This window comes from Musca autumnalis, unplaced genomic scaffold (genome assembly GCF_047663935.1).
Source record: "Musca autumnalis isolate F117 unplaced genomic scaffold, ASM4766393v1 scaffold_4, whole genome shotgun sequence".
Lineage (NCBI taxonomy): Eukaryota > Metazoa > Arthropoda > Insecta > Diptera > Muscidae > Musca > Musca autumnalis.
The window spans coordinates 161,358,077-161,384,652 of record NW_027411977.1 but is presented as its reverse complement, the minus strand read 5'-3'; the positions used below and the strand labels follow the sequence as shown (position 1 = coordinate 161,384,652).

At 36.3% G+C, this 26,576-nt stretch overlaps 2 protein-coding genes across 3 annotated transcripts in view; both read right to left on the bottom strand.

The window, feature by feature from the left end:
* The window catches only part of LOC141401396 (neuronal calcium sensor 2), a 209,330-nt gene extending 195,656 nt beyond the window's left edge, over positions 1–13,674 (bottom strand). The window contains exon 1 of one of the 2 annotated variants that reach the window (XM_073981629.1): positions 13,535–13,674. The gene's annotated coding sequence lies outside the window, so the exon portion shown is untranslated. The remainder of the gene's footprint in view (positions 1–13,534) is intronic. The other variant, XM_073981631.1, reaches the window with a different exon arrangement.
* The window catches only part of Nca (neurocalcin homolog), a 782,213-nt gene extending 768,538 nt beyond the window's left edge, over positions 1–13,675 (bottom strand). The window contains exon 1 of the mRNA XM_073981628.1: positions 13,535–13,675. The gene's annotated coding sequence lies outside the window, so the exon portion shown is untranslated. The remainder of the gene's footprint in view (positions 1–13,534) is intronic.
* Between the last annotated feature and the right edge of the window lie 12,901 nt (positions 13,676–26,576).

The window sequence follows — 26,576 nt, the reverse complement described above, 5'->3', positions numbered from 1 at the left end:
CCCCTCAAGCAGCACTGAGTGCAATACTGAACATCCAGCCTCTGGATGTTTCTGCTCAGTATCTAGCATCCCGTAGTGCCTTGAGGCTCAAGGAGCTTAATCTATGGCGTTCTTCAGGGTCTGGACATGCTAGCATTTTACATCTTAGCAGTCAGATCGAATTACGTGACGGGGGGTCTGTAACAGACTACATCTCGCCTTCGCTGGACTTTGACGCAGCGGAGGTCTATATCCCTGACAGAAGTGAATGGGAGCATGGCAGGCCACTACCCGATAGCCTCTCCATCTTTACTGATGGCTCTAAGATGGTCGAAGGTACTGGTGCGGGGGTGTACTGCGAGGAGCTGAACGTTACACGCTCTTATAAGCTTAATACGAATTGCAGTGTTTTTCAAGCGGAGGTCTTTGCAGTATTGAAGGCCTTAGAATTAATAGTAGGACTGACGGACGAAACAGGTAGGGCAGTTACGATCTACGTAGATAGTCAGGCCGCCCTTAAGGCGCTAAGGTCGTACACTATTAAATCTAGGATTGTTCAAAACTGTAGGTCCTTATTAAAAACATGTAATTTACGCGTTAAGCTATGCTGGGTACCAGGGCACTGTAATGTTGAGGGAAACGAGATTGTTGACGAACTAGCAAGACGTGGATCCCAGTCCTCTAACCTCGTGGTGGAGGACTACGTTAAACCACCGCTTTGTTACTTCCTCGGCAAGCTTAGCCAGTTCTACGCAGAGAAAACCGAAAGGATATGGCAGGACGTACCTGGCTGTAAGGTATCAAAGTCAATCTGGCCGGCAATCTCGAGGCGTAGAACTGCGTCCCTTCTCTCACTTTGCAAGTCGGAGATCAGGACCGCCACAGGAGTCATAACTGGCCACTGTGGCATTAGATCTATGACATGCAAGTGGGATGACAACAGCATTGAGTACTGTAGGCTATGTGAGGATGTAGTCCGGTCAAAATAGACATGCGTGTAAGGGGGAAATAGCAAAAATTCCCACAAAGCTGAATTTTGGTGCAGAGCTAGGGTTGGTCATTAGAAGCAACGTCCTAAAAGTCCCCATCGATCCCATGTGTGCAAAACAAGTTATTCGGGGTCAAAGGTCATTTTTGGAGGCATTATTCAGTTTTTTTAATTTTTCTCAAAAACGGAAAGACTTAGCAAAAGCCGGCTAAAGTAAAAGTTGTAGATTCAATAATTGTCTATAAGATTGGTCCTTATGATTCCTAAAAAAGACTTACCATTTTCGAGATATCTCGATCTAAAGGACAAATAAAAAATTAGCCCCGTAAGTACATTATGAGGCGAACCGGTTAAAGTAACGATACTATGTGTTAGATATTTCCGTAAGCTTTCAAACGATATCCACTTTGCAGTAATCGGTTCAGTAGAACCGGGTCTAACCCGGTTTTTAAATTTGGCCTTTCGGGTCTAATAACCGGCGAACCGGATCCGCAACCGTTGAAAATAATACATTTCCGTAATCAGCGCAACAAACTCTACCTTGGGACAAAACTTGAAAAAAATCGGAGAGTTTTCGTTGGGGTCGTTCCCGTTGGGCTTTCGATTATACATGTGGGTTAAATGGGCTATTTTTGCATAAAATGACTCTAACATTGAATAGCTCTACTAAACAGACTCCGATTTTGTTCGAATTTTTTTAGAAGATAGCTATAATTTCGCTCTTCAAGAAAATATATATATTTTTGGGGGACAGACCCGATTACTTCGCTTATTTTAGCCGGTTCGTCTGAATATGTGCATATTTCCCTTATAAGTGCATAAAAATCATGTGTTTTTTAGAACAGCTATATCTCAAGAATGGTTCCTTCTAAGAAAAAAATTGTAAGGGTCAAACTTGTAGATAATTTTTCTGTCTACAATATTTACTTTAGTCACTTTTTGATTAGATCAACCGTTTTCAAAAAATAAGTCCGAAAACCTAAAAACCCTTAAATTTTGACCTTTGACCCCGAATAATTTTTATTGCACACATGGGATCGATGGGGACTTTTAACACGTTGCTTCTAATGGCAAACCCTAGCTCTCCACCAAAATTCAGCTTTGTGGGAATTTTTGCTATTTCAATGTCTATTTTGACCGGACTAATGAGGAGGAAACGGAGACAATTGAGCACCTTCTATGTGAATGTCCTAGACTAACTGTCAAAAAGCATTTATTTTTTGGTGTACATGTGATTGAATCTCTTTCCTACTTCTCTTCCTTCAACCCAAAAATTCTGGTAGCTTTCTGCAAGAGCCTCAAGTGGCTCTGGGGCAGGTCAGTGCAGACTTAATTTGCATCTGCATGTAGTATATCTATATTTACATGTATATACATATATCTATATCTATATTTTCCTTTACTTTACTCTTCACCCTCCTTTTGACTATTACTAATTACTTTATTTTCTTCCTCCTCCTCTCATCTATTCTGTACATTTCCTTTCCTCCCTCCTATCCAAACCTCCTACCTAACCAACCATCTCCCAACACATAGCATTGGAACCCCCACATCACCAACACTGCTCTTGGCAAACCAAATTAATCTACCTACCATCAATAAACATCATCATCATCATGCACACAATCACCATATATTCAAACACAATAACCGGATACATCTAATCATCACAACACAGAAACTTAACTACATCACAACAACCATACCATCAATCATCAATAGACATCATAATCATCATGCACACAATCACCATATATTCAAACACAATAACCGGATACATCTAATCATCACAACACAGAAACTTAACTACATCACAACAACCATACCATCAATCACCAACAACCGCACCATCAATCACCAACAACAACAATAGTCTGGATGATCACAACGGACCTCAAGGTCTCCGAGTGGAGTGGCTGCCGGCATGGCAGTCACGCATCCTAAACCTAACCTAACCTACCAGTGTAATGCATTCAAAATCACGATATAATTAATTGCACTTTTTCGTTCAAAGGACATGTGAATTTTTGGTGAAGCCGTTCAAAATACATTTTTTTTATTTTTAAACAATAATGATTAGTATTCTATAGGTTTTACCATATGATGGGAGCATTATGACATTAATGCTTAGTTTACATTTGGCGTCGTTTCGTGATTTCGAAGGCGTTTCGTGATTTCGCGCGGAATCAAGCAAAATTTATCATGATTTCGCATACAAAAATGAAATTATCTCATTTCGTGATTTCAGCGAAATCAACATCGAAATCACAGTACACATGATATACAACCCTGTTTTTGCCTAAAAAAGTACCAAAAGTTGCAACACTTTTCACGTATCATAATAAACAAGGTAGATGATCAATTGCTGCAACAAAAAAATTTAGTATCAACATTTGTAAACAATGTGAAAAATATTAAATTATTTTGTTATGCTTGGTTTACATTCGGCGTCGTTTCGTGATTTCGACGGCGTTTCGTGATTTCGCGCGGAATCAAGCAAAATTTATCTTGATTTCGCATACAAAAATGAAATCATCTCATTTCGTGATTTCAGCAAAATCAACATCGAAATCACAGTACACATGATATACAACCCTGTTTTTGCATAAAAAAGTACCAAAAGTTGCAACACTTTTCACGTCTCACAATAAACAAGGTAGATGGTCAATTGCTGCAACAAAAAAAAATAGTATCAAAATTTGTAAACAATGTGAAAAAAAAAAATAAATTACTTTGCTACAATGCTATTTTAATTGTGTTCCCGTACCTTTTTAATAGTAATGTTAAAAAAGAGCGAATTGCCGAAAATTGCTTCTCCATACAAATTTCTTAAAAAATGCGGGAACAGAAAAAATGACGGAAATTGTAAAAACTCCGACAGAAATGTCAAAATCAACATATTAGCTATCGTATTTAGTCCCGGTCCACACTAGAGCGATTTCATTGCAACAATTTCATGAAATTATGCGTCTCTAGCTCGAGTTCCATAGTAGAGCAAAATCATGATATTGCTGTAGTGGGGAACTCAATCTAGAAACGCCTAATTTCATGAAATTTTTGCAGTGAAATTACTCTAGTGTGGACCGGGACTTAGGCCAAAATTGTATGGCAGAAAACAGGAGAAGAGGGTGTTATTCGGCGCTATTTTTTTTTTTAAGAGAAGTGCAAGTCTTGCTAGATTTCGGAGTACGGGAACGCATTTTTAGCACTAAACGGGAAAACTACTGCAAGTAGTGAACACAGCACAGGTTCTGAACACAACTTTTATCTATCAAAATTTACGTTACTAATCTGGTTCAATTTACATCAACTGTAATAAAAGGATTCCGAAATCGTAGTCAGACTGACACAATCTATAAAGATTTTAGTAAAGCTTTTGATAGTGTCAACCATAAGCTTTTGCTATATAAACTAGATTATATTGGAGTTAATGCAAATTTGGTCAAGTGGATAGCATCTTATTTACAAAACAGATCGCAAGTAGTTTTGTTTGATGGATGTCTATCAAGGTCGATAAATGTTCCGTCGGGTGTTCCGCAAGGAAGTCACCTTGGACCGGTTCTCTTTCTATTGTTCATAAATGATTTGCCAAACTCAATTGAACATTCCCAGCAAAAAGTTTGCCTCAAAAGTTAAATGATATGTACAAGTGATCTGGAAGTGCATCAAATTATGCATTTTCACCCATGATTTTTACAAGAGCGTGACTACTGAAAGAGGCACTCCATTGCACTGCATTTTAACTGGCCCTTTGGCACTACATTTTAACTGGTATTGCATTTTAACTAACCCTTTGAGGTAGAATAGGAGGCAGTCCAAAGCACGTGTTTTGATACAGGCATTCTGCTGAAATTGTGCAAGCCATTACAAAATATCCCAGAACAAATAAAATGCATTTATTATTTGTGTAAAACAAAAATATTAAGAACTTTATTACATTAATACAAATTATGAAAATTCTCCATTGAATTCAATCGCAAACATGCGTGTTTCCTCCGCTCTCCGTTTAATCCAAGCTGAACTGTTTTTGGTTCATCTCCTAAATGGGTTGTCTTCCCATCACCAGTTAAGATTTCGACATGTACTCCAACAGCACTCCATTGGGAAATTTTCTTCTCGTGAGTTACCGGAAAAATGTTCACAAATTAAATATTATTTAGTTTGTATTAACAAATGTTTGGAAATGTTAACACGCTTATCTCTTTTTGGAAAATGTATGCCGCTGCCTGTAGAGATGTACAAACTGATTAAGGTACATGTAGGGATCTCTAACAACTGCTAATATGTAGCGAACGGAGTGCCTTTTTCACGACTCCGTTTGGACTGCATCCGGATGTTGTTAAAATGTGACAAGTGGATGTGATTCTTTGGATTGCATCCAAATGCGGTTAAAATGTGAGGACTGAAGTGCATTTTTCACGACTCCGTTTGAACTGCATCAAAACATGCCGTGACAGAACTAGTCCACATTGCACTACTTCCAATTTATTTTGCTGGGTTCCAAAGTGTTAATGTATGCAGACGATGTCAAGTTATTTATCACTCATAATTCTGAAAAGCAAGCGGACTTACTCCAAAATTATTTAAATAGCCTTTTCCAATGGTGTAACTTGAATGGCATGGATTAAAATTTAAACTAATGTAAACATATGTGTTTCTCCAGATCTTCCTCATTGATAAGGCAATACAATATTAATGGTTATGCTTTATCTACATTAGAATCATTTGTTGATCTCGGTGTGTTAATGGAACCAAAATTAAATTTTAATGACCATGTAATATCTATGGTAAATAAGGCCCATGGAGTCTTAGGGTTTATTAAACGATGAGCCAAAGAATTCTCTGATCTGTATATAACAAAGCAACTATTTACTTCTCTTGTTAGACCTATTTTAGAAAATGCTTCCGTGGTATGGGATCCCCATTATGCAATATACTCTGATAAAATTTAATCTGTACAAAAACAATTTCTTCTTTTTGCAATAAGGGGTCTTCATTGGAATAGTGATTTTGTGTTGCCTTCCTACACTAGCAGGTTAAAATTAATTCGATTGCCTACATTAAAAAGTAGACACATTATGTTGAATACTATGATGGTGCTAAAAATTGTGAATGATATTGTGCCATCAAATTTCCTAATTTCGTGTATTAGAATTAATGTTCCTTTTAGATCTAGTAGATACTATCAAATTCTTTACACAGATTTTCACCGCACGAATTATTCAAAGGCGAACCAATTTGTAAAACGTGTGCGCGGATGGGAAGGGGGTCTCTCCGTAGTTATGGGCGGGGACGTCCTGCACGGGACCCTCAGAACTATCCCCGACAGTCTACTAGACTAGCATCTGCCAGAGAAGCATCTGATGCGAAGCACTATTTACGTGCCGTATCTTCGCAAGTTCGTAGGGCGAGATGCGAACATGCATTCGGCGAGGGAGGTCTACCTCAGCAGGGGTAAGCTGAAATTCATAAGGAAGTTTGAGAGAACTTACCCACGTGAATTTCAGGAGGTCATCGACCTAACCCTCTCGAATCTAGATAACTCCGTCCTAAGGAATTGGAGGGTATCTAAAGAATGTTCCTTCTCGGATCATATGAAGATATTCTTCGATGTCTTTTTTGACGGAGGTTGCCAAACTCCTTATAGGAACCCGAGAAGAACAAACTGGGATAAATACACGGAACTAACGAGTTCTCAACTGACTCTTAATATTAATATAGAACAGTGAAATCAAGCGAGCAAAGAAAAAGTCTGAACCACTAGGCGACTGTATAAGAGGGCGCATGAGACTAAACTCGACATTGATTGGGACTCCTACAAGGTGAGTTTCAATAAATACAAGAGTGAAATCAAGCGAGCAAAGAAAAAGTCTTGGGCTAATTTCTGTGAGTCAATAGGAGTCAACGACGCAGCTAGGTTTCGAAGATTACTTTCCAAGGACCCTAAATCCATCGGAAGTATCAAGAAACAAGATGGTGCGTTGACAGACTCTGGTATAGAGACTACTAACCTCTTGGCAGGGACCCACTTCCCAGGCTGTAAGGATGCGGACACCGAAATAAGATTAAATGCGCTGTCAACACTTTCAAGCCATATAAGTCACCTGGACCGGATGGTATAACGCCGACGATGCGCGAAAAAACCTAGTCACTCTGCACCAAAGGACTACAGACCCATTAGCTTATCATCCTTTCTCCTTAAGACTGTGGAACGACTGATAAATCTGGAGATAAGGAGTCATATTGACACCGCCTCTATAAGCAACTCGCAACACGCCTATATCAAAGGCAAATCTGTGGAGTCTGCTTTGCATGAGGTGGTAGGTTTCATTGAGAGGAACATGGAAAACTCAAACTTACCTTGGCTGCCTTTCTAGACATAGAAGGAGCTTTCAACAATATCGAACTTGAATCCATAAACCTCTCGCTTAAAAAAGTTAACACACCTTAAACCCTAACTTGTTGGATAAATTATAAACTCCAATATTGGGGAGACAAAAATTAGGAAAACAGTAACTAGAGGCACTCACCGTTACTGTGGCTACTTGTTATAAACAATATTCTGACGGAGCTGGATAATCAAGGTATCAAAGTTATTGATTATGCGGACGACGTAGTACTACTGATTCCGGTAAGTTTCCGTCCACCATTTCGGTGCTTACGCAAGGAGCCTTATCAACGCTGTCGCGCTGGGCCAAGGCTAACGGCCTTGGAGTAAACCCAACTAAGACAGAACTGGTAATGTTCACGAGGAAGCGTAAGCTCGGCGTATTTGTTCCACCACACTGGATGGAGTGCAGCTTTAGCTCTCGCCGGAGGCAAAGTACCTTGGTACAATCCTGGACTGTCAATTGCGATGGAATAGGAATGCTGAGGAGAGGGCGAAGACAGGATTGATTGCACTTTATTCATGCAAGAATTCTATTGGGAAAAGTTGGGGTCTAAACCCATCGATTATACTGGTTGTATAACACCGTGGTGAGACCCATCTTATCCTATGGTTCTCTTGTTTGGTGGCACTTACTGCCCCAAAAATCGACATCCAGCAAAATAGGCAAGGTGCAAAGAGCTGCCGCTATTCTCATAACTGCTCTGAACGCACAGCTAAACCTAAGGCCTCTGAGCCTCAGCATTAAGTGTCAGGCAACTCGTAGTGTCCTAAGGCTGCATGTCAGAATCTCTGGCGCGATTGTGGCTATGGGCATGGATGTATCTTGAATGAATCAGGTATCAATGTGAACCAACCTGGAAAACTAAGCGACTATATATCACCAGTCCTGAGATTTGACGATATAGATGTAGTTATACCTAGTAGAGACCACGGGAACCGCAGTAACCCCCCTCTGGACGGTCTGGCTTCTTATACAGACGGTTCCAAGATGGAGGAAGGAACGGAAGGTATAAAAGGCTATCTTTTGAGTACGCTTACAAGCTAGATAGCAACTGTAGTGTTTTCCTGGCTGAAATCTTCACGATTTGGAAGGCAGCGGAACTGATAAAAAGTTTGGATGCAGAAATCTTTGAACCGGTGAACTATCTTTGTGGATAGTCAAGCGGCTCTTAAAGCCATCAAATTCTGCAACATCAAGTCCGATGTCGTCCTTAAATGTAGAACGGCCCTGGAAACGCGAATTAACGGCTATCGGCTATGCTGGGTACCAGGAGACCGCGACTATATGGGTAATGAAAGAGCAGATGAATTAGCAAGACGAGTAACGCAGTCTACTGATCTAGCAATCGCTGACTCCATCAAACCACCCATTTGGATGTTATCACTGGACACTGCTATATCAGGGCCTTTACCATCAAATGGGATGAGATTGTTACTGACTATTGCAGACTCTGTGAGGATAGGAGGAGATGGAGACGATCGAGGAAGGAGGAAGAAATCCAAGCTCCGAAGTGTGAAACAGGAAGATTAGCGGAACAAGTTGAGTTGACGCACTATGCTCAAAAAAAAATTTTTAATTGTATTTTTTTTAATTAGCCCGCCTTCGGCACGGGATTTAAGACTTTCTCCTATGGACAGGTGCAAATCTAGGGCAGGGGAAAAACTTTCTTTTAAATTTAAAAATTTTCTCTTATCAGCTGGCCTTTAACAAAGCAATTTTTGGAACTTCAAAGGCCCATATCTCGGGAAGTATGGACTTCCGCAACAAATATTATATATATTTCTGATCAGGGTGACGAGATCTGTGATAAAAATTTCATTTCGATCCGAGCATAGTTGGCCAGCTCATTTTATGCCAGGTTAGCCTCTACCTTTCCTGCATTCCACACTATGCGAATGAATTCCTTACAATTACTAGATGTTGCTGACATTGAAGATGTCATTGTTGAAGAGGCCGAAGATAGTATTAGAGTCTCGGAATGTAGTAATAATTTAGACATTTAAGACAATAAACCACAAATCACCATTAAATCATGAGAATGCCGAAGGAGATGAAGTAGCTTCATTCTATGGTGGCAATAATTTGCACATGCACTTTTCTCTCATAATAAAAATAAAATCTCCTCTAATTGAAAACAAAGAAACACATCTAGCGAATCGAAGAAGCAGCATAGAGTACACGAATTGGCCACAGCTGAACCACAAGCCAAATGCAATTTATTTATTTTTCCTATGCTGCATACATGTGAATTTGAATGTAGTCACTGTGTCGTATTTTGCTTGAAATATTTAGGCACATCACTGAGTGGTTCATTTCATATTCAGATGTAAATTTAGTTTTTATTGGAGTAGTTCAAATTCTTACTTTGCATTTAATGATCTTTTCATAAAATATTTGTTTTTGAATTTCTCATTAATCAAAAAAAAAAAAAAAAATAATAAAAAATGTAATATTATTTATACATATTTATATTGCTCTTATTATAAATTCTGAATTTCTTTTGGAGTAGTTTAAAATCCTTTCCATTCTTGGAGTATCAAAATTCAATTAATCAAAATGGTTTTTATTTACCCATCTTATCCTATGGTTCTCTTGTTTGGTGGCACTTACTGCCCCAAAAATCGACATCCAGCAAAATAGACAAGGTGCAAAGAGCTGCCGCTATTCTCATAACTGCTCTGATCGCACTGCTAAACCTAAGGCCTCTGAGCCTCAGCATTAAGTGTCAGGCAACTCGTAGTGTCCTAAGGCTGCATGACAGAATCTCTGGCGCGATTGTGCCTATGGGCATGGATGTATCTTGAATGAATCAGATATCAATGTGAACCAACCTGGAAAACTAAGCGACTATATATCACCAGTCCTGAGATTTGACGATATAGATGTAGTTATACCTAGTAGAGACCACGGGAACCGCAGTAACCCCCCTCTGGACGGTCTGGCTTCTTGTACAGACGGTTCCAAGATGGAGGAAGGAACGGAAGGTATAAAAGGCTATCTTTTGAGTACGCTTACAAGCTAGATAGCAACTGTAGTGTTTTCCTGGCTGAAATCTTCACGATTTGGAAGGCAGCGGAACTGATAAAAAGTTTGGATGCAGAAATCTTTGAACCGGTGAACTATCTTTGTGGATAGTCAAGCGGCTCTTAAAGCCATCAAATTCTGCAACATCAAGTCCGATGTCGTCCTTAAATGTAGAACGGCCCTGGAAACGCGAATTAACGGCTATCGGCTATGCTGGGTACCAGGACACCGCGACTATATGGGTAATGAAAGAGCAGATGAATTAGCTAGACGAAGAACGCAGTCTACTGATCTAGCAATCGCTGACTCCATCAAACCACCCATTTGGAAGTTATCACTGGACACTGCTATATCAGGGCCTTTACCATCAAATGGGATGAGATTGTTACTGACTATTGCAGACTCTGTGAGGATAGGAGGAGATGGAGACGATCGAGGAAGGAGGAAGAAATCCAAGCTCCGAAGTGTGAAACAGGAAGATTAGCGGAACAAGTTGAGTTGACGCACTATGCTCAAAAAAAAAAATTTTAATTGTATTTTTTTTAATTAGCCCGCCTTCGGCACGGGATTTAAGACTTTCTCCTATGGACAGGTGCAAATCTAGGGCAGGGGAAAAACTTTCTTTTAAATTTAAAAATTTTCTCTTATCAGCTGGCCTTTAACAAAGCAATTTTTGGAACTTCAAAGGCCCATATCTCGGGAAGTATGGACTTCCGCAACAAATGTTATATATATTTCTGATCAGGGTGACGAGATCTGTGATAAAAATTTCATTTCGATCCGAGCATAGTTGGCCAGCTCATTTTATGCCAGATTAGCCTCTACATTTCCTGCATTCCACACTATGCGAATGAATTCCTTACAATTACTAGATGCTGCTGACATTGAAGATGTCATTGTTGAAGAGGCCGAAGATAGTATTAGAGTCTCGGAATGTAGTAATAATTTAGACATTTAAGACAATAAACCACAAATCACCATTAAATCATGAGAATGCCGAAGGAGATGAAGTAGCTTCATTCTATGGTGGCAACATTCTGCCAAGCCGAGCCGACAACACTGCTTCTTCTCGCCAAGGGTCTGAAGTGGCTTCAACACGAACAAACTACAGCATCTTAATACGGCTAACCTCCTTACTCGCTCTCTCTCTCCTTACAAATAATCTCTCAATCCGTAGCACTTACTTAATCATTCTCAACTATCCTCTAACTTACTTAACTATTCCTTTTTCCTACTTCTAAACTCGATATGCTATTATTTCTTTTCTTTTCTCCTACCCTTACTATAGGATGAACACAATGGACCATAAGGTCTCCGAGTGGAGTGGCTGTCCAACACGACAGCTGCGCGTCCTTTAACCTAACCTAACCTATGGTGGCAATAATTTGCACATGCACTTTTCTCTCATAATAAAAATAAAATCTCCTCCAATTGAAAACAAAGAAACACATCTAGCGAATCGAAGAAGCAGCATAGAGTACACGAATTGGCCACAGCTGAACCACAAGCCAAATGCAATTTATTTATTTTTTTCCTATGCTGCATACATGTGAATTTGAATGAAGTCACTGTGTCGTATTTTGCTTGAAATATTTAGGCACATCACTGAGTGGTTCATTTCATATTCAGATGTAAATTTAGTTTTTATTGGAGTAGTTCAAATTCTTACTTTGTATTTAGTGATCTTTTCATAAAATATTTGTTTTTGAAATTCTCATTAATCAAAAAAAAAATGTAATATTATTTATACATATTTATATTGCTCTTATTATAAATTCTGAATTTCTTTTGGAGTAGTTTAAAATCCTTTCCATTCTTGGAGTATCAAAATTCAATTAATCAAAATGGTTTTTATTTACATTTTTTATTTTTAATTACAGCCCCCTTTTATTATTATTATTATTATTTTTTTTTTTTTTTTTTTTTGAGTAGTTCTAATATCCCTCCCTTGTTATATTTAAGCTATTTTATATAATATTAAATTGAACATTATACTGTAGTATACAGCCTTAAGGTCGAAAGACTGGGCATATGAAAATTGAAAATAAATAAATAAAAAAAAAATCCAAGAAACTTGGATTTTCATTTTGTTGCATTCGAACGTCTATTGACTTTACGAATTGTTGGTTTGGTAAGTGTGGATGGTTTGGTGTGGAAATTGTTAGCTTAGATGAGAGTTAGGAAGCTGCAAAAGAATTTTGAAGATTTCAGGCGAATTGAAAGAGATGATATTTAGCAACCCCAACAAAATGCTACAATGAATATGAAAAGGAAATACCATTCCTAATATTATTTGTAAAGGTTGAAATCTTATTTGTCCGATATTACCACTTTTTTCCACACGTCTACTCTGTTCACCACATGGACTGCGGAGATGAGCACAATTTTAATGCCCTGGTCATTTGGCAGTATATTAACGTCGTACGCGCACGCCAGCTATCTGCGAGATATTGGAAGAAGTTCCTCAAAACAATAACTAAAAAACCTTGTCGGCCCTCGAACATAAGTGGAACGCGATGGAACAGTATTCAAATCTATCAGAACGCCACTCTAAGAACAGCAATAACGTGTATCCTTCTTCATCAGTGGACCATATGCATCGATGATTCTTCCAGGACGGCAACACAATTGTATCTTCTGCGAGAACCCTCTAATTAAACGCCCATACAAGTTTAACGATAGCTTCAGCGCTTTTCAGGGAAAGCTGCAGAATTAGTGAAGGGGCTTAAAGGTACTATATAAGTCGATAGTCAAGCGGTCCCCAAGTCACAAACCATAACTCTCGAGCGAGCCTTTACAGGAAAGTTCTGCATGACATACACAACATCGTTAAACTATTTGGGTTCCAGGTCATGGTAATATAATGCGAACCGAAGTAGAGATGAACTAAATCTATCGAAGCACTAGTTGATGAAGGCGTACTTATTTCAAAAAGGAAAGGCTTTTGGGGAAAATGCCAATGGCCCTCAAGTCGTGGAATTTTTAAATAATATTTTTAGTGGCCATTGGCAAATTATTATATGCACATATTGCTTTGATATTCAACGACAATTATTTTGCGTTGGTTGGCCACTTCACACAGAATCATAATACGTATGTTTGGCATAGTAAATAGTAAATTTACTGAAATGTTTTAAATAAAAAAACTTACCAGCAAATTTGTGTAATTATTAACGATATGATAGTGTCATACACATATTCTACTGTACCTAAACATTTTACGTCACATGTACCAATATTAAAATTTATAATTTTTATTTTTTTTAGAATTCTTGCCGACCGACCCTTTCTAAAACAAAACAATAGCACTTTGGAGTAGTTATGACTGGATAGGGTAATATCAGCGGGTGACTACGAGATATTATTTTTTGCCATTAAGCCATTAATAAAATAATATACATTCGATTTGTTGTACAACATAAAAAACTTCTTCTCTGGGTTTACTCCCGGTCCACACTAGAGTGATTTCATTGTAAAAATTGCATGAAATTATGCGTCTCTAGATCGACTTCCATAGTAGATTAAAATCATAAAATTGCTGTAGTGGGGAATTCGATTTAAGAACGCCTAATTTCATGAAATTTTTTCATGAAATTCACGCTAGTGTGGACCGGGACTTACTCTAAAGCCACACGTTGAAGCTTTCAAATGATTCTTTCACAGTTTTTTGGGCTTTTTGGCGAGGGAGGTGAAGGGGCTCTTCAGGCCTGGGTACATAAGCAGCCTCGCCTGATTGCCTTGCTTTCTTGCTTCATTTCTGACATAATAAAAATAAAAGAATAAAGAAGGTCGAACAAATTTCGAACTGGGTTTCCCTTTCTTTTTTATTCTTTTAACAGAGGCAAGCATGCACCTAGACCCTTAAGGTGAGAACACAATGAGAAATTCATGCTTATCCATGCCTGAAGTTGTGTAAAGGAATAAAGAAATGCAAAATCGAATTAGATTTAGGTTGTACCTGGTCTTTATTCATTTACTTTAAATTGATAGTGAAGCAAGCAACAAAAGTCATTAGCTCTGTTCCAGAACTAAAAAGTTTTTACAATTTTTACCACTTTTACACATTTTGCGTTCCCGTACACAAAATTTATATGAAAATCGTTTACGACTTTTACAACTTTTACGACTTTTACAACTTTATAAAGTACGGGAACAGGCCAATTGTGTTTCTAACATTAAGGTAGTCCCGGTCCACACTAGCGGGAATTTCATTAAAAAATTTCATGAAATTAGGTGTTCTTAAATAGAATTCCCCACTACAGCAATTTTATGATTTCACTCTACTACGGAGGTCGATCTAGAGACACATAATTTCGTGCAATTTTTTCAACAAAATCACTCTAGTATGGACCGGGACGTAGACGTACGCCGCTTTTTCACGCTCAGTTTCGTGTAACGACTAAAAGCCAAGTACTACCTAATTCACATGAATTAGGCAGCATTTGAAATAGGTAGTACTTTGCCTTTAATCTTTTACATGAAACTGAGAGTGAAAACAGCGGCGTATTTCATTCTGTTCACACCTTTATGCTTAATTCCTGGAAAAGAATAGAGAACGGCCAAGACGAATTTGAACTAGGTTGCTTTTTCATTAATTCTTTTACTGGAGCAAAGCGAAGAAAGCAAGCAACGAACTGATTGAGTTTCAGCCTTTATATCAACTCAGTGATGCCAGATAAGTCCCGGTCCAAACTAGTATGAACTTCATTAAAAAATTTCATGAAATTAGGCGTTCTTAGCTCGAATTCCCCACTACAGCATTTTTATGATTTTACTCTACTAAGGAACTCGATCTAGAGACGCATAATTTCGTGTCAAAATTTCAGTGAAATTACTGTAGTGTGGCACGGGACTAAGAGGTAGTTTACACTATCTGTCAATGTCATATGACACGAAATAAAAACATTCGATATATACCCACGCAGGCAATGTGGCGACGTAATTTTACTGCATTTTTGCTGGTATGGACGCGTAAAGCATGGTAGAATAATAAAGGTAATTTCATGCTAACAGCTGATTACAATTTTTTTTCAAAATTCGAATATGAACTACGATCATTGTCAAAGAGAATTTGACAAAAACACTTACATATGTATGTGTGTGCATGTTCAAGTACTGTGTATGTACAATAGGGTTATGACTTTTTCACTGTATCATACCGTGATGAGCTTTACCGTAAGATTACATTAAATCGTAATTATAAGGTGATTCGGTGAAAAGACCTCACGCACAAAATGATTTTAAAATTTGAATTTACCAAAATTATGGACATTTTTTTGCAGTCACTGTAAGCAGATATACAATTGAAAATAAACTTTAGAGTCACATGAGATAATTAAACTGACATAACATTTATTTCTCACTAATTTTCTTCATTTCTTAGAATTGTAAAAATGTCGTAAACGCTTTATTTAAAGATATAATTTTTTATCAAAAAATAAAAAAATTAAAATTTTTTCAAAGTGGTTTGTGCATGACCTTTTTCAATATTTATTCATTCGTACAACAAAAAATAATTTAAAATTTTTTTTTTTTCATTTCATACATTTTTTCAAAAAATTATATTTTTAAAATCGAATTGTGCGTGAACTTTTTTTTATATTTCAATGGAATAAACGATAGCGTATTGATTATTAGGCAAAAGTTCATTCATCCCTGCTACAGGAAATCATTTTTTGAGAAAAAATGACAAAAAGTCACAACCCTAACGTACAAATGTCAATGAATATTAATATTGGATTTGAAAAAAAATATTGTTCAAAAAATGTGCTTTCTTTCCGGTCACTATATAATGAAAATATAAAAAATGGGTGTATTGTTGTAGACGTACATACCCTCCTGCTGCTCCCTGTGTTGGACATTGATCAAGCTTTGCAAGAATCCTATAATTACTGATGGTATCTACAAACCTGTAATAAATTGGTGAAACTGTTTTGTGTATCCCGGCTGAGTCATTTGCCGTGCCAGCAAAGGATGTGTATACTGAGGTGACAGTCGCTAGTCGGAACACGCGGTCAATCTGTTATCGAAGAAGCTGCTGTCGGGGGAGTGCAACGCGATGGGAAAATATTCAAACGCCGGCCTAAGAACTGCAACATGTTGCCTCCTCATCTCTTCTGTGGACCATCTACATGAGGATACAACGTTACAAGAGAGAACCCCTAGATCGGCAAACCTATCAGTCAGGTCTGAATAACATTCACACAGATGCAGTCGCAGATGCCATAACAACTATCGTGTGAATGCCGTCCTCGGAGAACATCCCCATCTATCGTCAGCTGCAGCCGTCTAAATTCCTATAGGACAAGGATCAATGACACCGTGCAAAACATCTGCCCAGCATGCGGCACAGGCCCGCACGACACACTGCACATTTTCAACTGCCGTGCCAAACGTACTCAACTAACCAGGGTTTCGGAGTCGTAGTCTACGGACGGAGTCGAGCAATTTTGCTGGAGTCGGAGTCTGAGTCGAAAAAAATAACTCGACTCCGACTCCGGGCGATTTTTTTTCCACTTTATAGAAATATAACATTAAATTTCGAACAAGAACATTTGTTTAAAAAAATCATTATTTATTTTAAAAGAAAGGTATAAGAAAATATATACGCAAACGGTATATTATACTAAATTAAAGGACAATTCACACACAATTCACTATCCTCTGAAGTGTAGTCTATTCATCCCCATTTTGTTGATCCAATTGATTCTTTACATTTTGCAAACAAAAGTAAAGTTCTATGACAATCGAATTAAGATTGGACCTTTAACCTCTTTCGTCAGAAGTCTTACTGGTCTTCTCAAAAAGGTGTATTGGTATTCTCATCTTGTTTTTTTTATGACAAGTCATCCTTGTCTTCTATTAAAGACATTGTGGTCTCTATGGGAAATCTTACTGAATACTCTGTGACACAAAATGGAAGTTAAGATAAGGGGTAGGAAAAATTCCTTTTCGGAATGAAAGCCCCAATTGAGAACCCTAAGGGATCACATAGCTGAAATTTCTGAGTTATGTCATAATGAATTTTTTGATTGACCCCCATCAATCATTGAGAAAATAGCTTTATATCTCTGTTTGGAGATATTGTTTCATCATTTTTAGATGATATGTTTTCAGTTAAATAGAATGAGGAACATTTCTGTACAATATGCTGTCCTTCTAGCTCAGTTCGTTCCATGTCCTTTTTGTTCTTGAACTCAAATAGCAAAAACAAAATTAAACTTTCTACAAAAATGTTCCACCGAAAATTATATGTAAACCCATATCCAAGAAATCGATATTGTCACGTTTATCAGTTGTCCTTTATCAGTATTACTCCTTACTTTCTCAACAAAACGTATGTTTATGTATTTCGGTACATTTCGCATAATCTATTAACTATGTATGAAATTCGGATGGTTACGCTTCTGAATTAGTGCATCATAAATTCGTTGTTGGTCAACGACAGATTCATCCCACAATAACTCAGAAGTCTGACAAACGGTGAATCTTTCTTCTAGGATTCAATATATACTCAATGAGGGCTTTAGATGTAGACATTCAAATAACCGGATCTGTCTGCCAGGAATAGATATGGTTCAAGTGTATCCGAGTTTTCTACACAATTAATTTCATATACGAAATTCAGTGAAATACATAATCATAGAGTTTTCATGAGAAAGTATCGGTTAAAGTGATAATGGACAATGAAAACATGACAATATCGATTTCTTGTCCTAGTGGACCGAACCTACATAACATTTTCTTAGCAACATTTTTGTAGAATATTTTCATGCACGAAATCTCATCGTGTGCTAATTTATCAGTTCCAGAAAATATCCATCTGCCTACGTGCTGAGTGGTATACCCAATATATCTCAAATATTTCAATAAAATTGTCCACTCCACAGCAAATTTCAAAATGTGAGTGCAGAATTTTAGTTTAAGGGGTGATCCCTATTTATAACTTTTAGAACTGAACAATTTATTTTATTTTGTATGCAGCATATAAACTGTGTTTTTCTCGAAATCGACCAAAAAATATATGGCAATTGGTTTATTAGTTTTCGAGCTAGAGTTGGCACCACAAAATGCTTTAATGAAAACAGGGTTTCGTGGACTGCCACAAAACTTCGTAATATTTTTCTCTTTCAGATGAAGAAAAAACTGTCAAAAAATTACGTAGTTTTCCCGGAAAAAATCATGAAAAATTGCTTTTATTGGGCTTTACAACTGGGGGTATCGTTTTAAGGCTAAGCACACTAAAATGTTGGCTTACATCCAGTTTGAAACTCGGTCATGAATTGCTTATAATTTTTATTGCATGTAGTCCTTATGATTTGTATTGAACGAATGCCCTTTCTAATGAATATGTAAGGAAAAACTAACACATTAGCCTATATACGCCAAAATATAGGAAAAAGTTAAAAATTTTTGCACATTTTATTAATTTTTAGTGGTATATGAATTCAATCTCGGAGTCGACCCGGAGTCGGAGCCGGAGTCGTGAAAAAAACTCGTCTGGAGTCGAGCCAAAAATACCTCGACTCCGAAACCCTGCAACTAACCCCAGTAGCCTTTTGGCTACAACCAATCGAAGCTGCCATCCAACAGCAGAACTAGATATAGACCCAGATTAAGCAGAAAAACGAACTTACAAACATATAAATATACTGTTACAACAACATCCCGTGGCAGCGGGCTCTATTTAGATCGACTCGGAATGTTTCGGCCAGTTGGGAAGCAGCAGAGTGACCAAAGTTTATACATAATAGATTAGAAATGTAAAACAAAATTTGGCTATGTTTCGAGAAGTTTTTATTAATAAAAAGTTATAGAAATCAAAATCTTTTTAATTATAAAACCGCGAAAAACATAATATCGCTTAAAAAGGGATCACAAGGAGTACCTTCGGTAAAAAAAAACTCCAAACGATTTTCAGTCAGACCTTAAACTGCAAATACGCAAAACTTTGAACTTTTGTGGGGGAGGTATCTGAAGAGGTTGTTTGATAGACCCTCTGGGAGGTTGACGTACATTTGGAAGAAATTTTACGATGTGCAAAGTTTGCCAAATCAGTCACTCCTTTATTGCGTACCATTTTAGCGAACATTTTTTTAACATTTGAGGGGTAGGTTCCCGACGAAGTGGGCCTAAATGGCCCATCTATGTTTGGGCAAAATGTTGTTGCTTTCATTTTGGTTTTTCATTTGTTGTTGCTGCTACTTCATAATCAATTGCAATAAGCTGCACGCGAGAGTTGAATTGACAGAAAAAATATCCCGAATGTGATAAAATCAACAAAAAAAATCGTCCTCTTGAAATTGAAAATTGAATAAGAAATTCTGCAGCAAGAGACGTAGATTTGCCATGTTTAAATAACTAAAGCACGTATCCTGATGTGCAAACTTATAATCCGATTTCCTTTGATTAACACATATCTTTTTAACCGTTCAATGATTTTCTTTCATTGTTTCCTTTTAGTTTTCATAGAAAAAGACTACGAATAGGTATTTCTGAAAATTTGTTATGAAACGTCATGTCGTATTATTGTTGTTCAGTATTTGTAGGGGACGTTTGCAACACAACCATCACATAAATTGAATAAGCATACTCCACTATCATGGTAGAACAAGAAAAGGTAGCAGCAATACCCAGCTGACTGAACTGGGTTGTAGTGTTAGTGTCAAATTCCATTCGACATTTTATGTATTTATTTCTATGTTCGATGTATATTAGGGATATATATTTTTGAAGAACAAATTTATTCATCAGAAAAAAAAACTATTTCCCATAAAGACGGCTTCATATCATTGACATGTAACCTCCTCCAGGTCCGAACGACATGCCGCACACTAAAACGCCGCTTATAGAGGCGGTACAATATTTGTTAATATGTGTGGTATTTTCTTAAACTTGAAAAGAATAAAGCCCTAATAAACATGTGCTTTTTTGTTTTCAAAAGCAAATGATTGAAACATCTTCTCTTTTTTCAATGAATTACCAGCGACCCGAAACATTTTTGCAAGTATTCTACTTTCTGCGAGAAATTATGCATTTAGTGGAATGATATGGAAACATTCAAATTGAAAATCTAACGAGTTTTCATTCATGTTTTCCAAAATATTCAATCAAATGTGAAAAATGATTAGTTTTTTAAATTCCAATAATTTATAGACATTTCCTTGTTTTGTTTACATTTACGTTGACACTAAGGTTTACAAACAAAAACAAATTCCTTTGTGGTTGTTGTTCGAGTTGTATTTGTTGTAGTATTAACTTTACCTTGTATTTGTTCTACCATGCTCCACTATACAAATTTTATTTCTTAATGGTTTTATTCAAGACACGCCCTAATATACACACATATAACGACACTTGATCTTTTTAACCGTTCAATGATTTTCTTTCATTGTTTCCTTTTAGTTTTCATAGAAAAAGACTACGAATAGGTATTTCTGAAAATTTGTTATGAAACGTCATGTCGTATTATTGTTGTTCAGTATTTGTAGGGGAAGTTTGCAACACAACCATCACATAAATTGAATAAGCATACTCCACTATACAAATTTTATTTCTTAACGGTTTTATTCAAGACACGCCCTAATATACACACATATAACGACACTTGATTACTATGTTCAAAAGCCAGAGCCTACATTCTGTTGCATATTGTCTATAATGTTTCACGTCTCTCAGCTTCTTCATCACTCGAAATTGGCTATAAGTTGTTTGTCGGATTGATGAAATATGATTCCGCACATAATTAGTGTATAGATGGCATACGATGCGTGTCAACTTTCTTCCTGGGGTTTAACATTTTGCAGTATAATTCCTGGTAATAGAACACAAAAAGTCATCAGTTTGCTATATACTGTAATATACGAACAGCAATTCATACTTTATTTCAATTTACATATCTGTATAGTAAAATCACTAAAATGTTCCAATTGTTACACCATAATCTGTGCAACATATATCTATTCCCCAGTTAAGGTTATGGCACTGCAAAATACTTTCTGAATGGAATCACAACCGCAAACAAAAATTTGTTTGTCAATCGTACTAAAGTTTATCTTTCTACGGTTTATTTTGATTATGATATCTAACTTTGCTGACACATTAGTAGAGGGGTAATGGCGGTTCTAAATTAAAAAGCGCCTTTTTTGCCTATTCGGCCCACTGTGCAGGCTGTGTGTGTGTGAGAGTGTGTGTGTGTGTGTGTGAGAGAGAGTGTGTGTGTGTGAGAGAGAGAGTGTGTGTGTGTGTGTGAGAGAGAACAAGAGAGAGAGAGAGATCGCTAGATCGAGAGAGTATTTGGAGAGCAGATCTTAAATGTAAACATAGCTTAAATATATACAAAATATTAGGGTGTCTCAAAAATATTACCTCCAAAAATATTAGGGTTGATACATTTACCGCTTAAATTAAAAAATATTACGTTGAATCATGAAATATGGGGTCCCCAATGTGAGAGATAGGATAAAGACCAGCCCTAAGAAGCAATTCTTATCCTAACAGACCTATTGTGCGAGAGAGTTTTATTCAAACAAATGTATGGCATTAGAGAACATATGAGAAAACTAAAATAAGAGAGAGAGAGTAAACTAATAGACGGTTATACATTTACCCATTTACATGTATGTATATCCAGATAGTTAGGATAAAGACCAGCCAAAAGATGCAATTTTTGTCGATTTGAACCACTGTGCGAGTCAGTTGGAGTCAAACAAATGATTGAGTGGAGTATATCTAGAGAACCACATTTAACCTGTATATGTGTGGGAGGGAGCCAGACCTTGATTTCGGGAGAGAGCCACATTTATCCTGTACATGTGTGGGAGGTAGCCAGACCGAGAAGTTGAGAGAGAACCACATCTGATCGTTAATGTAAACAAAATACATTTCAATATATGTCTGTCTGTAAGGATGCCGAATCAGGATCGTAATCAAAGTGGATATTTCCGTCCGTCCGCCAGTCTCTCTGTGAGCATGTTCAATCATGTTCATAACTTAACATATGTATCCCCAATTAATTTCACAATATTGTGAAATTCATGAATCAGAAATGTGAAATATTCTGTTAAAAACCTGCTCCCAGAGCATCAAAATATAATCACTACCAAAAAGCATGAAATTTACACTGTGAACAACGTAGTTTTCGTATTATGACCATTACCGTCAATATAAGGTCGGAAAGTATCGGATAATTGTAAATTTCTGATTCAATTGGTGTCCAAGGATTATATAACACCATATTAAAACACAATTCAAGGTCTTCTGTATGTAATTTGAGCCAAAAATTCCGAGGAATCTATTAACTTCCTGAGATATCCCAGGAAAAATGTGAATTTATCGACACCCAGGAAGGTGTGTTATGCACAAGGTCAACTAAAAAGTTTCTAGGATATCAAAATCTATAATCTGACACTAATATTGTGGCTTTTGTATACTCAAATACCTAAAACGGAAAGAAATCGACAAGGGTCCGCTTTAACGAGCTATACAAGAAGTTTGGCATTAAATAACGGCATTTAACACCCACAAATTATTTTTTTTTCTCTAAAATATATCTCGGACACCCAGACACATTCGCCAAAACAATAAAATGTATAAATTTTGCTGCTAATTCCATAAATTGTACGATAATACTCATATTTCCTTGGGGCGTATGTATACTTTTGTAAGTATCATTTTTTGGTTTTTGTAAAATTTACCGTTATTTATATTATGGAATATACTTTTGTTGTATTAAATATTGTTTATTAGTGAGACGAAATAAACCTGTGTACTTGGAATTTCATAAATATCATTACTTTTTCTAAAACCCGAAATTTATGGGGCGTACGTATACTTATGTAAGACTGTGTATATTATTTGGACGTTAATAATTTATATGGAACAGCAATGACAAAACCTCTCCCAGAAAAAAATTTCAAGTGGGAAGAGGACTTGGAAATATTTAATGATCCTAATGTGATACAATTAATTCCAGATGATAATATAACTGGCTACATATTAGAGGTTGATCTCGATTACCCTCAGCATCTTCATGACAAACATAATGACTTACCCTTTTGTCCAGAAAACAAATGTGTTGGGGGGTCTAAAACTAAAAAGTTAATTGCGGACTTGACGGACAAAAAATCGTACACTATTCTGCTTTAAAACAATGTTTGCAACATGGACTGATTCTTAAGAAAGTACATAGAGTTTTGTCATTTACACAACGTGCCTGGTTAGCTCCCTATATATTAAAGAATAATATGCATCGAGAAAATGCTAAAAATGCATTTGAAAAAGATTTTTTCAAATTGCTGAATAACTCGGTATACGGTAAGACTATGGAAAATATAGACAAGAGGAAAACTGTTAAAATTGTAACAGAGTGGGAGGACAAGAATAACAAGAAGAAAAGAAATGTAGCTAGCAAGCTAATTGCTTAACCAAATTTCCATAGTCTTTCTATATTTTCTGAAAATATGGTAGCTATCCAGATGCGAAACGTAAAAGTAAAATATGATAAACCATTATATTTAGGCTTTTGCGTGCTAGAAATATCAAAGCTGTTAATGTATGCTTTCCTTTATGACTTTCTGAAAGCAAAATTTGGCGACGCCTTTATTTTAAATTATATGGACACGGACTCTTTCATCATAACATTTAAAGGACTGAATCTATATAGGGTATTGACTTTGAAAGAAATAGAGGAAAGGTTTGACACATCAGACTTCTCACCCAACAATAAGTATGGTATTCCTCTCATCAATAAAAAGAAGTTGGACATGATGAAGGATGAAAATAATGGCAAAACCATGATTGACTTTGTAGGACTTCGTCCTAAAGTCTATGCTATCAAAGTAGTTGATAGCGAAGACGTAAAAAAATCTAAGGGTGTAAAGAAATCTGTAATAAAAAATATACAATAGATACATATAGGGAATGTCTTTATCAGAAAAAAGTTTTGTATGATACCATGTATTCATTTAGGTCAAGACAGCATAATATAACAACAGACAAAATTACAAAAATATCTCTAAGTCATCAAGACGATAAAAGATTTATTCGAGAAGATGGTGTAAGTACATATGCTTGGGGCCACTATAAACTAAACAATATAAATGAAGATTTAAACACGGATAATTTAGATTCACCTGTCCCAATGGACATTGATTAAAATGTAAATATATTAAATTAAGGAATAAAAAAATTAAGGAATAAAATCTAATGTATAAATATTGGTTATTAATTGCCTTAATGCTAGTATTTCAACATATTATCATTAAAATTTCAGCATTATTTTCATGTTACTTTTTAGAAATTACACATGGTATTTGTATCAATCTTTTTTAACAATGTTTTACTAAATAACAATATATTATTAATAATACTAACTTTACACATAAAAACCATTATTTTTACTAATTATCTATGTACTATTACAAACTACATACATTTATAACGTTTTTTGAAAAAAATAAAACAATACTTTTTATATTTGAAATTACAAAACAATGTGTTTTATTTCATTATTGAGTTTACATGATATAAAGGTAAGTATGCAAAGAACTTATACTATTTTTCGAACGATTCCAGTCAATGGAACATACTCCACCAGACGATCATGGATAATTAAGCAATATGCTGAGGTATTTTGAGGAATTGGTGTATTGGTTTCAAATTGAATTTTTAAATCGATGGGTCCATTCTTCACAGTTTCGTTTTGATTACTGATATCAATAACAGCAATTGGGTTGTCCTTAAAACTTGCATATGTGAGAAGTGGTTGTGGTTCCCTCATATAATACGATTGTTGAAACTTGGCGTACATTTCATAGAGTACTGCATAACGATTTTCTCCAAACTTTAGATTCAAATCATCATATGGATAAGTTTCAGAGTTCAAGTGAACTTTAATATTTTGAAGTTCACAGTGTTGTAGCTTGTTGTCTCTTTCAAATATCAAAGCAACGTATCGAGGTCTTTCATGATTGGCAGACAATTTAACACCCCGGCTGTGTTGTCTTCCACCAGCAAAAGTTGGATTAAAGTAGCAATCCCAGCTGCGGAAAGCTATCGGTAAAGTTTTTCCATCCTTGATTGTTTTCAAGAAACTGATTTTTCTATAGTCTGACAAATGAATGTGTTGTACTTTCCAAACAATGTTTGTAATGGTGAGTTGAATTTCTTCGTTTTCAGTAGTTGAATAACATACATTTTTATCGTTGGCGCTTCTCAAGAGAATCAAGTCATGTTTACTATTGCAAATTACTTTATTAAAGTCCTCTGCAAAACCCAATAGACGATTCAAGGGAACACAAAAATTGAATGAGCTTGTATTTACGTCACCATCTGGATTCCAGCCTGCATTACTCATAACCTAGCTTTCGGATTCACTTAGAGAAATCCAATTTTTAACTTTTGTTGTGGTACCCAGATAACGAGTACGATCAATTTCAATTCCATTTAGTTCATAGCGAATTTCATCAAACATGTAACCCACATAGTTATTCCTTAGTTTAGCATTCTGCGAAACACCCCCCTTTGAGTTTTTCAAATTTCCTTCAATGTATAGATAGCTCTCCGATGGTAGTATGTAAATATCTTGATTTTGTATACTTATACGAATTTCATCGTTATTTTTAAATGATTGAATATATGGAACATAGCTATGGTAATCTCTCTTCACAATATTCTCGTCAGAGAGTGGGCGCTCATTAATATCGAGTATTTCAGACATTTGGTTTGACTTTTAATTTTATAAGCTTTAAAAATTCTTTATTTTCCTTGCTGAGAGGAGGTCTTGACGGTTTGGCTCCTTGATGATGAATGTGTTTTGGTGCTTGTTTATGGGTGTATTTATTGTAAATAATCATGGCTGTCTGGGTCTTATATGAATTCGTAGCGTAATTTCTTCTCCTCTAAAGTTTATCAAGCGACCTTCTTGATCTAATATGAGTATCTCCAGATGACTTATTTCTTTGAAAAAGACTACGAATAGGTATTTCTGAAAATTTGTTATGAAACGTCATGTCGTATTATTGTTGTTCAGTATTTGTAGGGGACGTTTGCAACACAACCATCACATAAATTGAATAAGCATACTCCACTATACAAATTTTATTTCTTAATGGTTTTATTCAAGACACGCCCTAATATACACACATATAACGACACTTGATTACTATGTTCAAAAGCCAGAGCCTACATTCTGT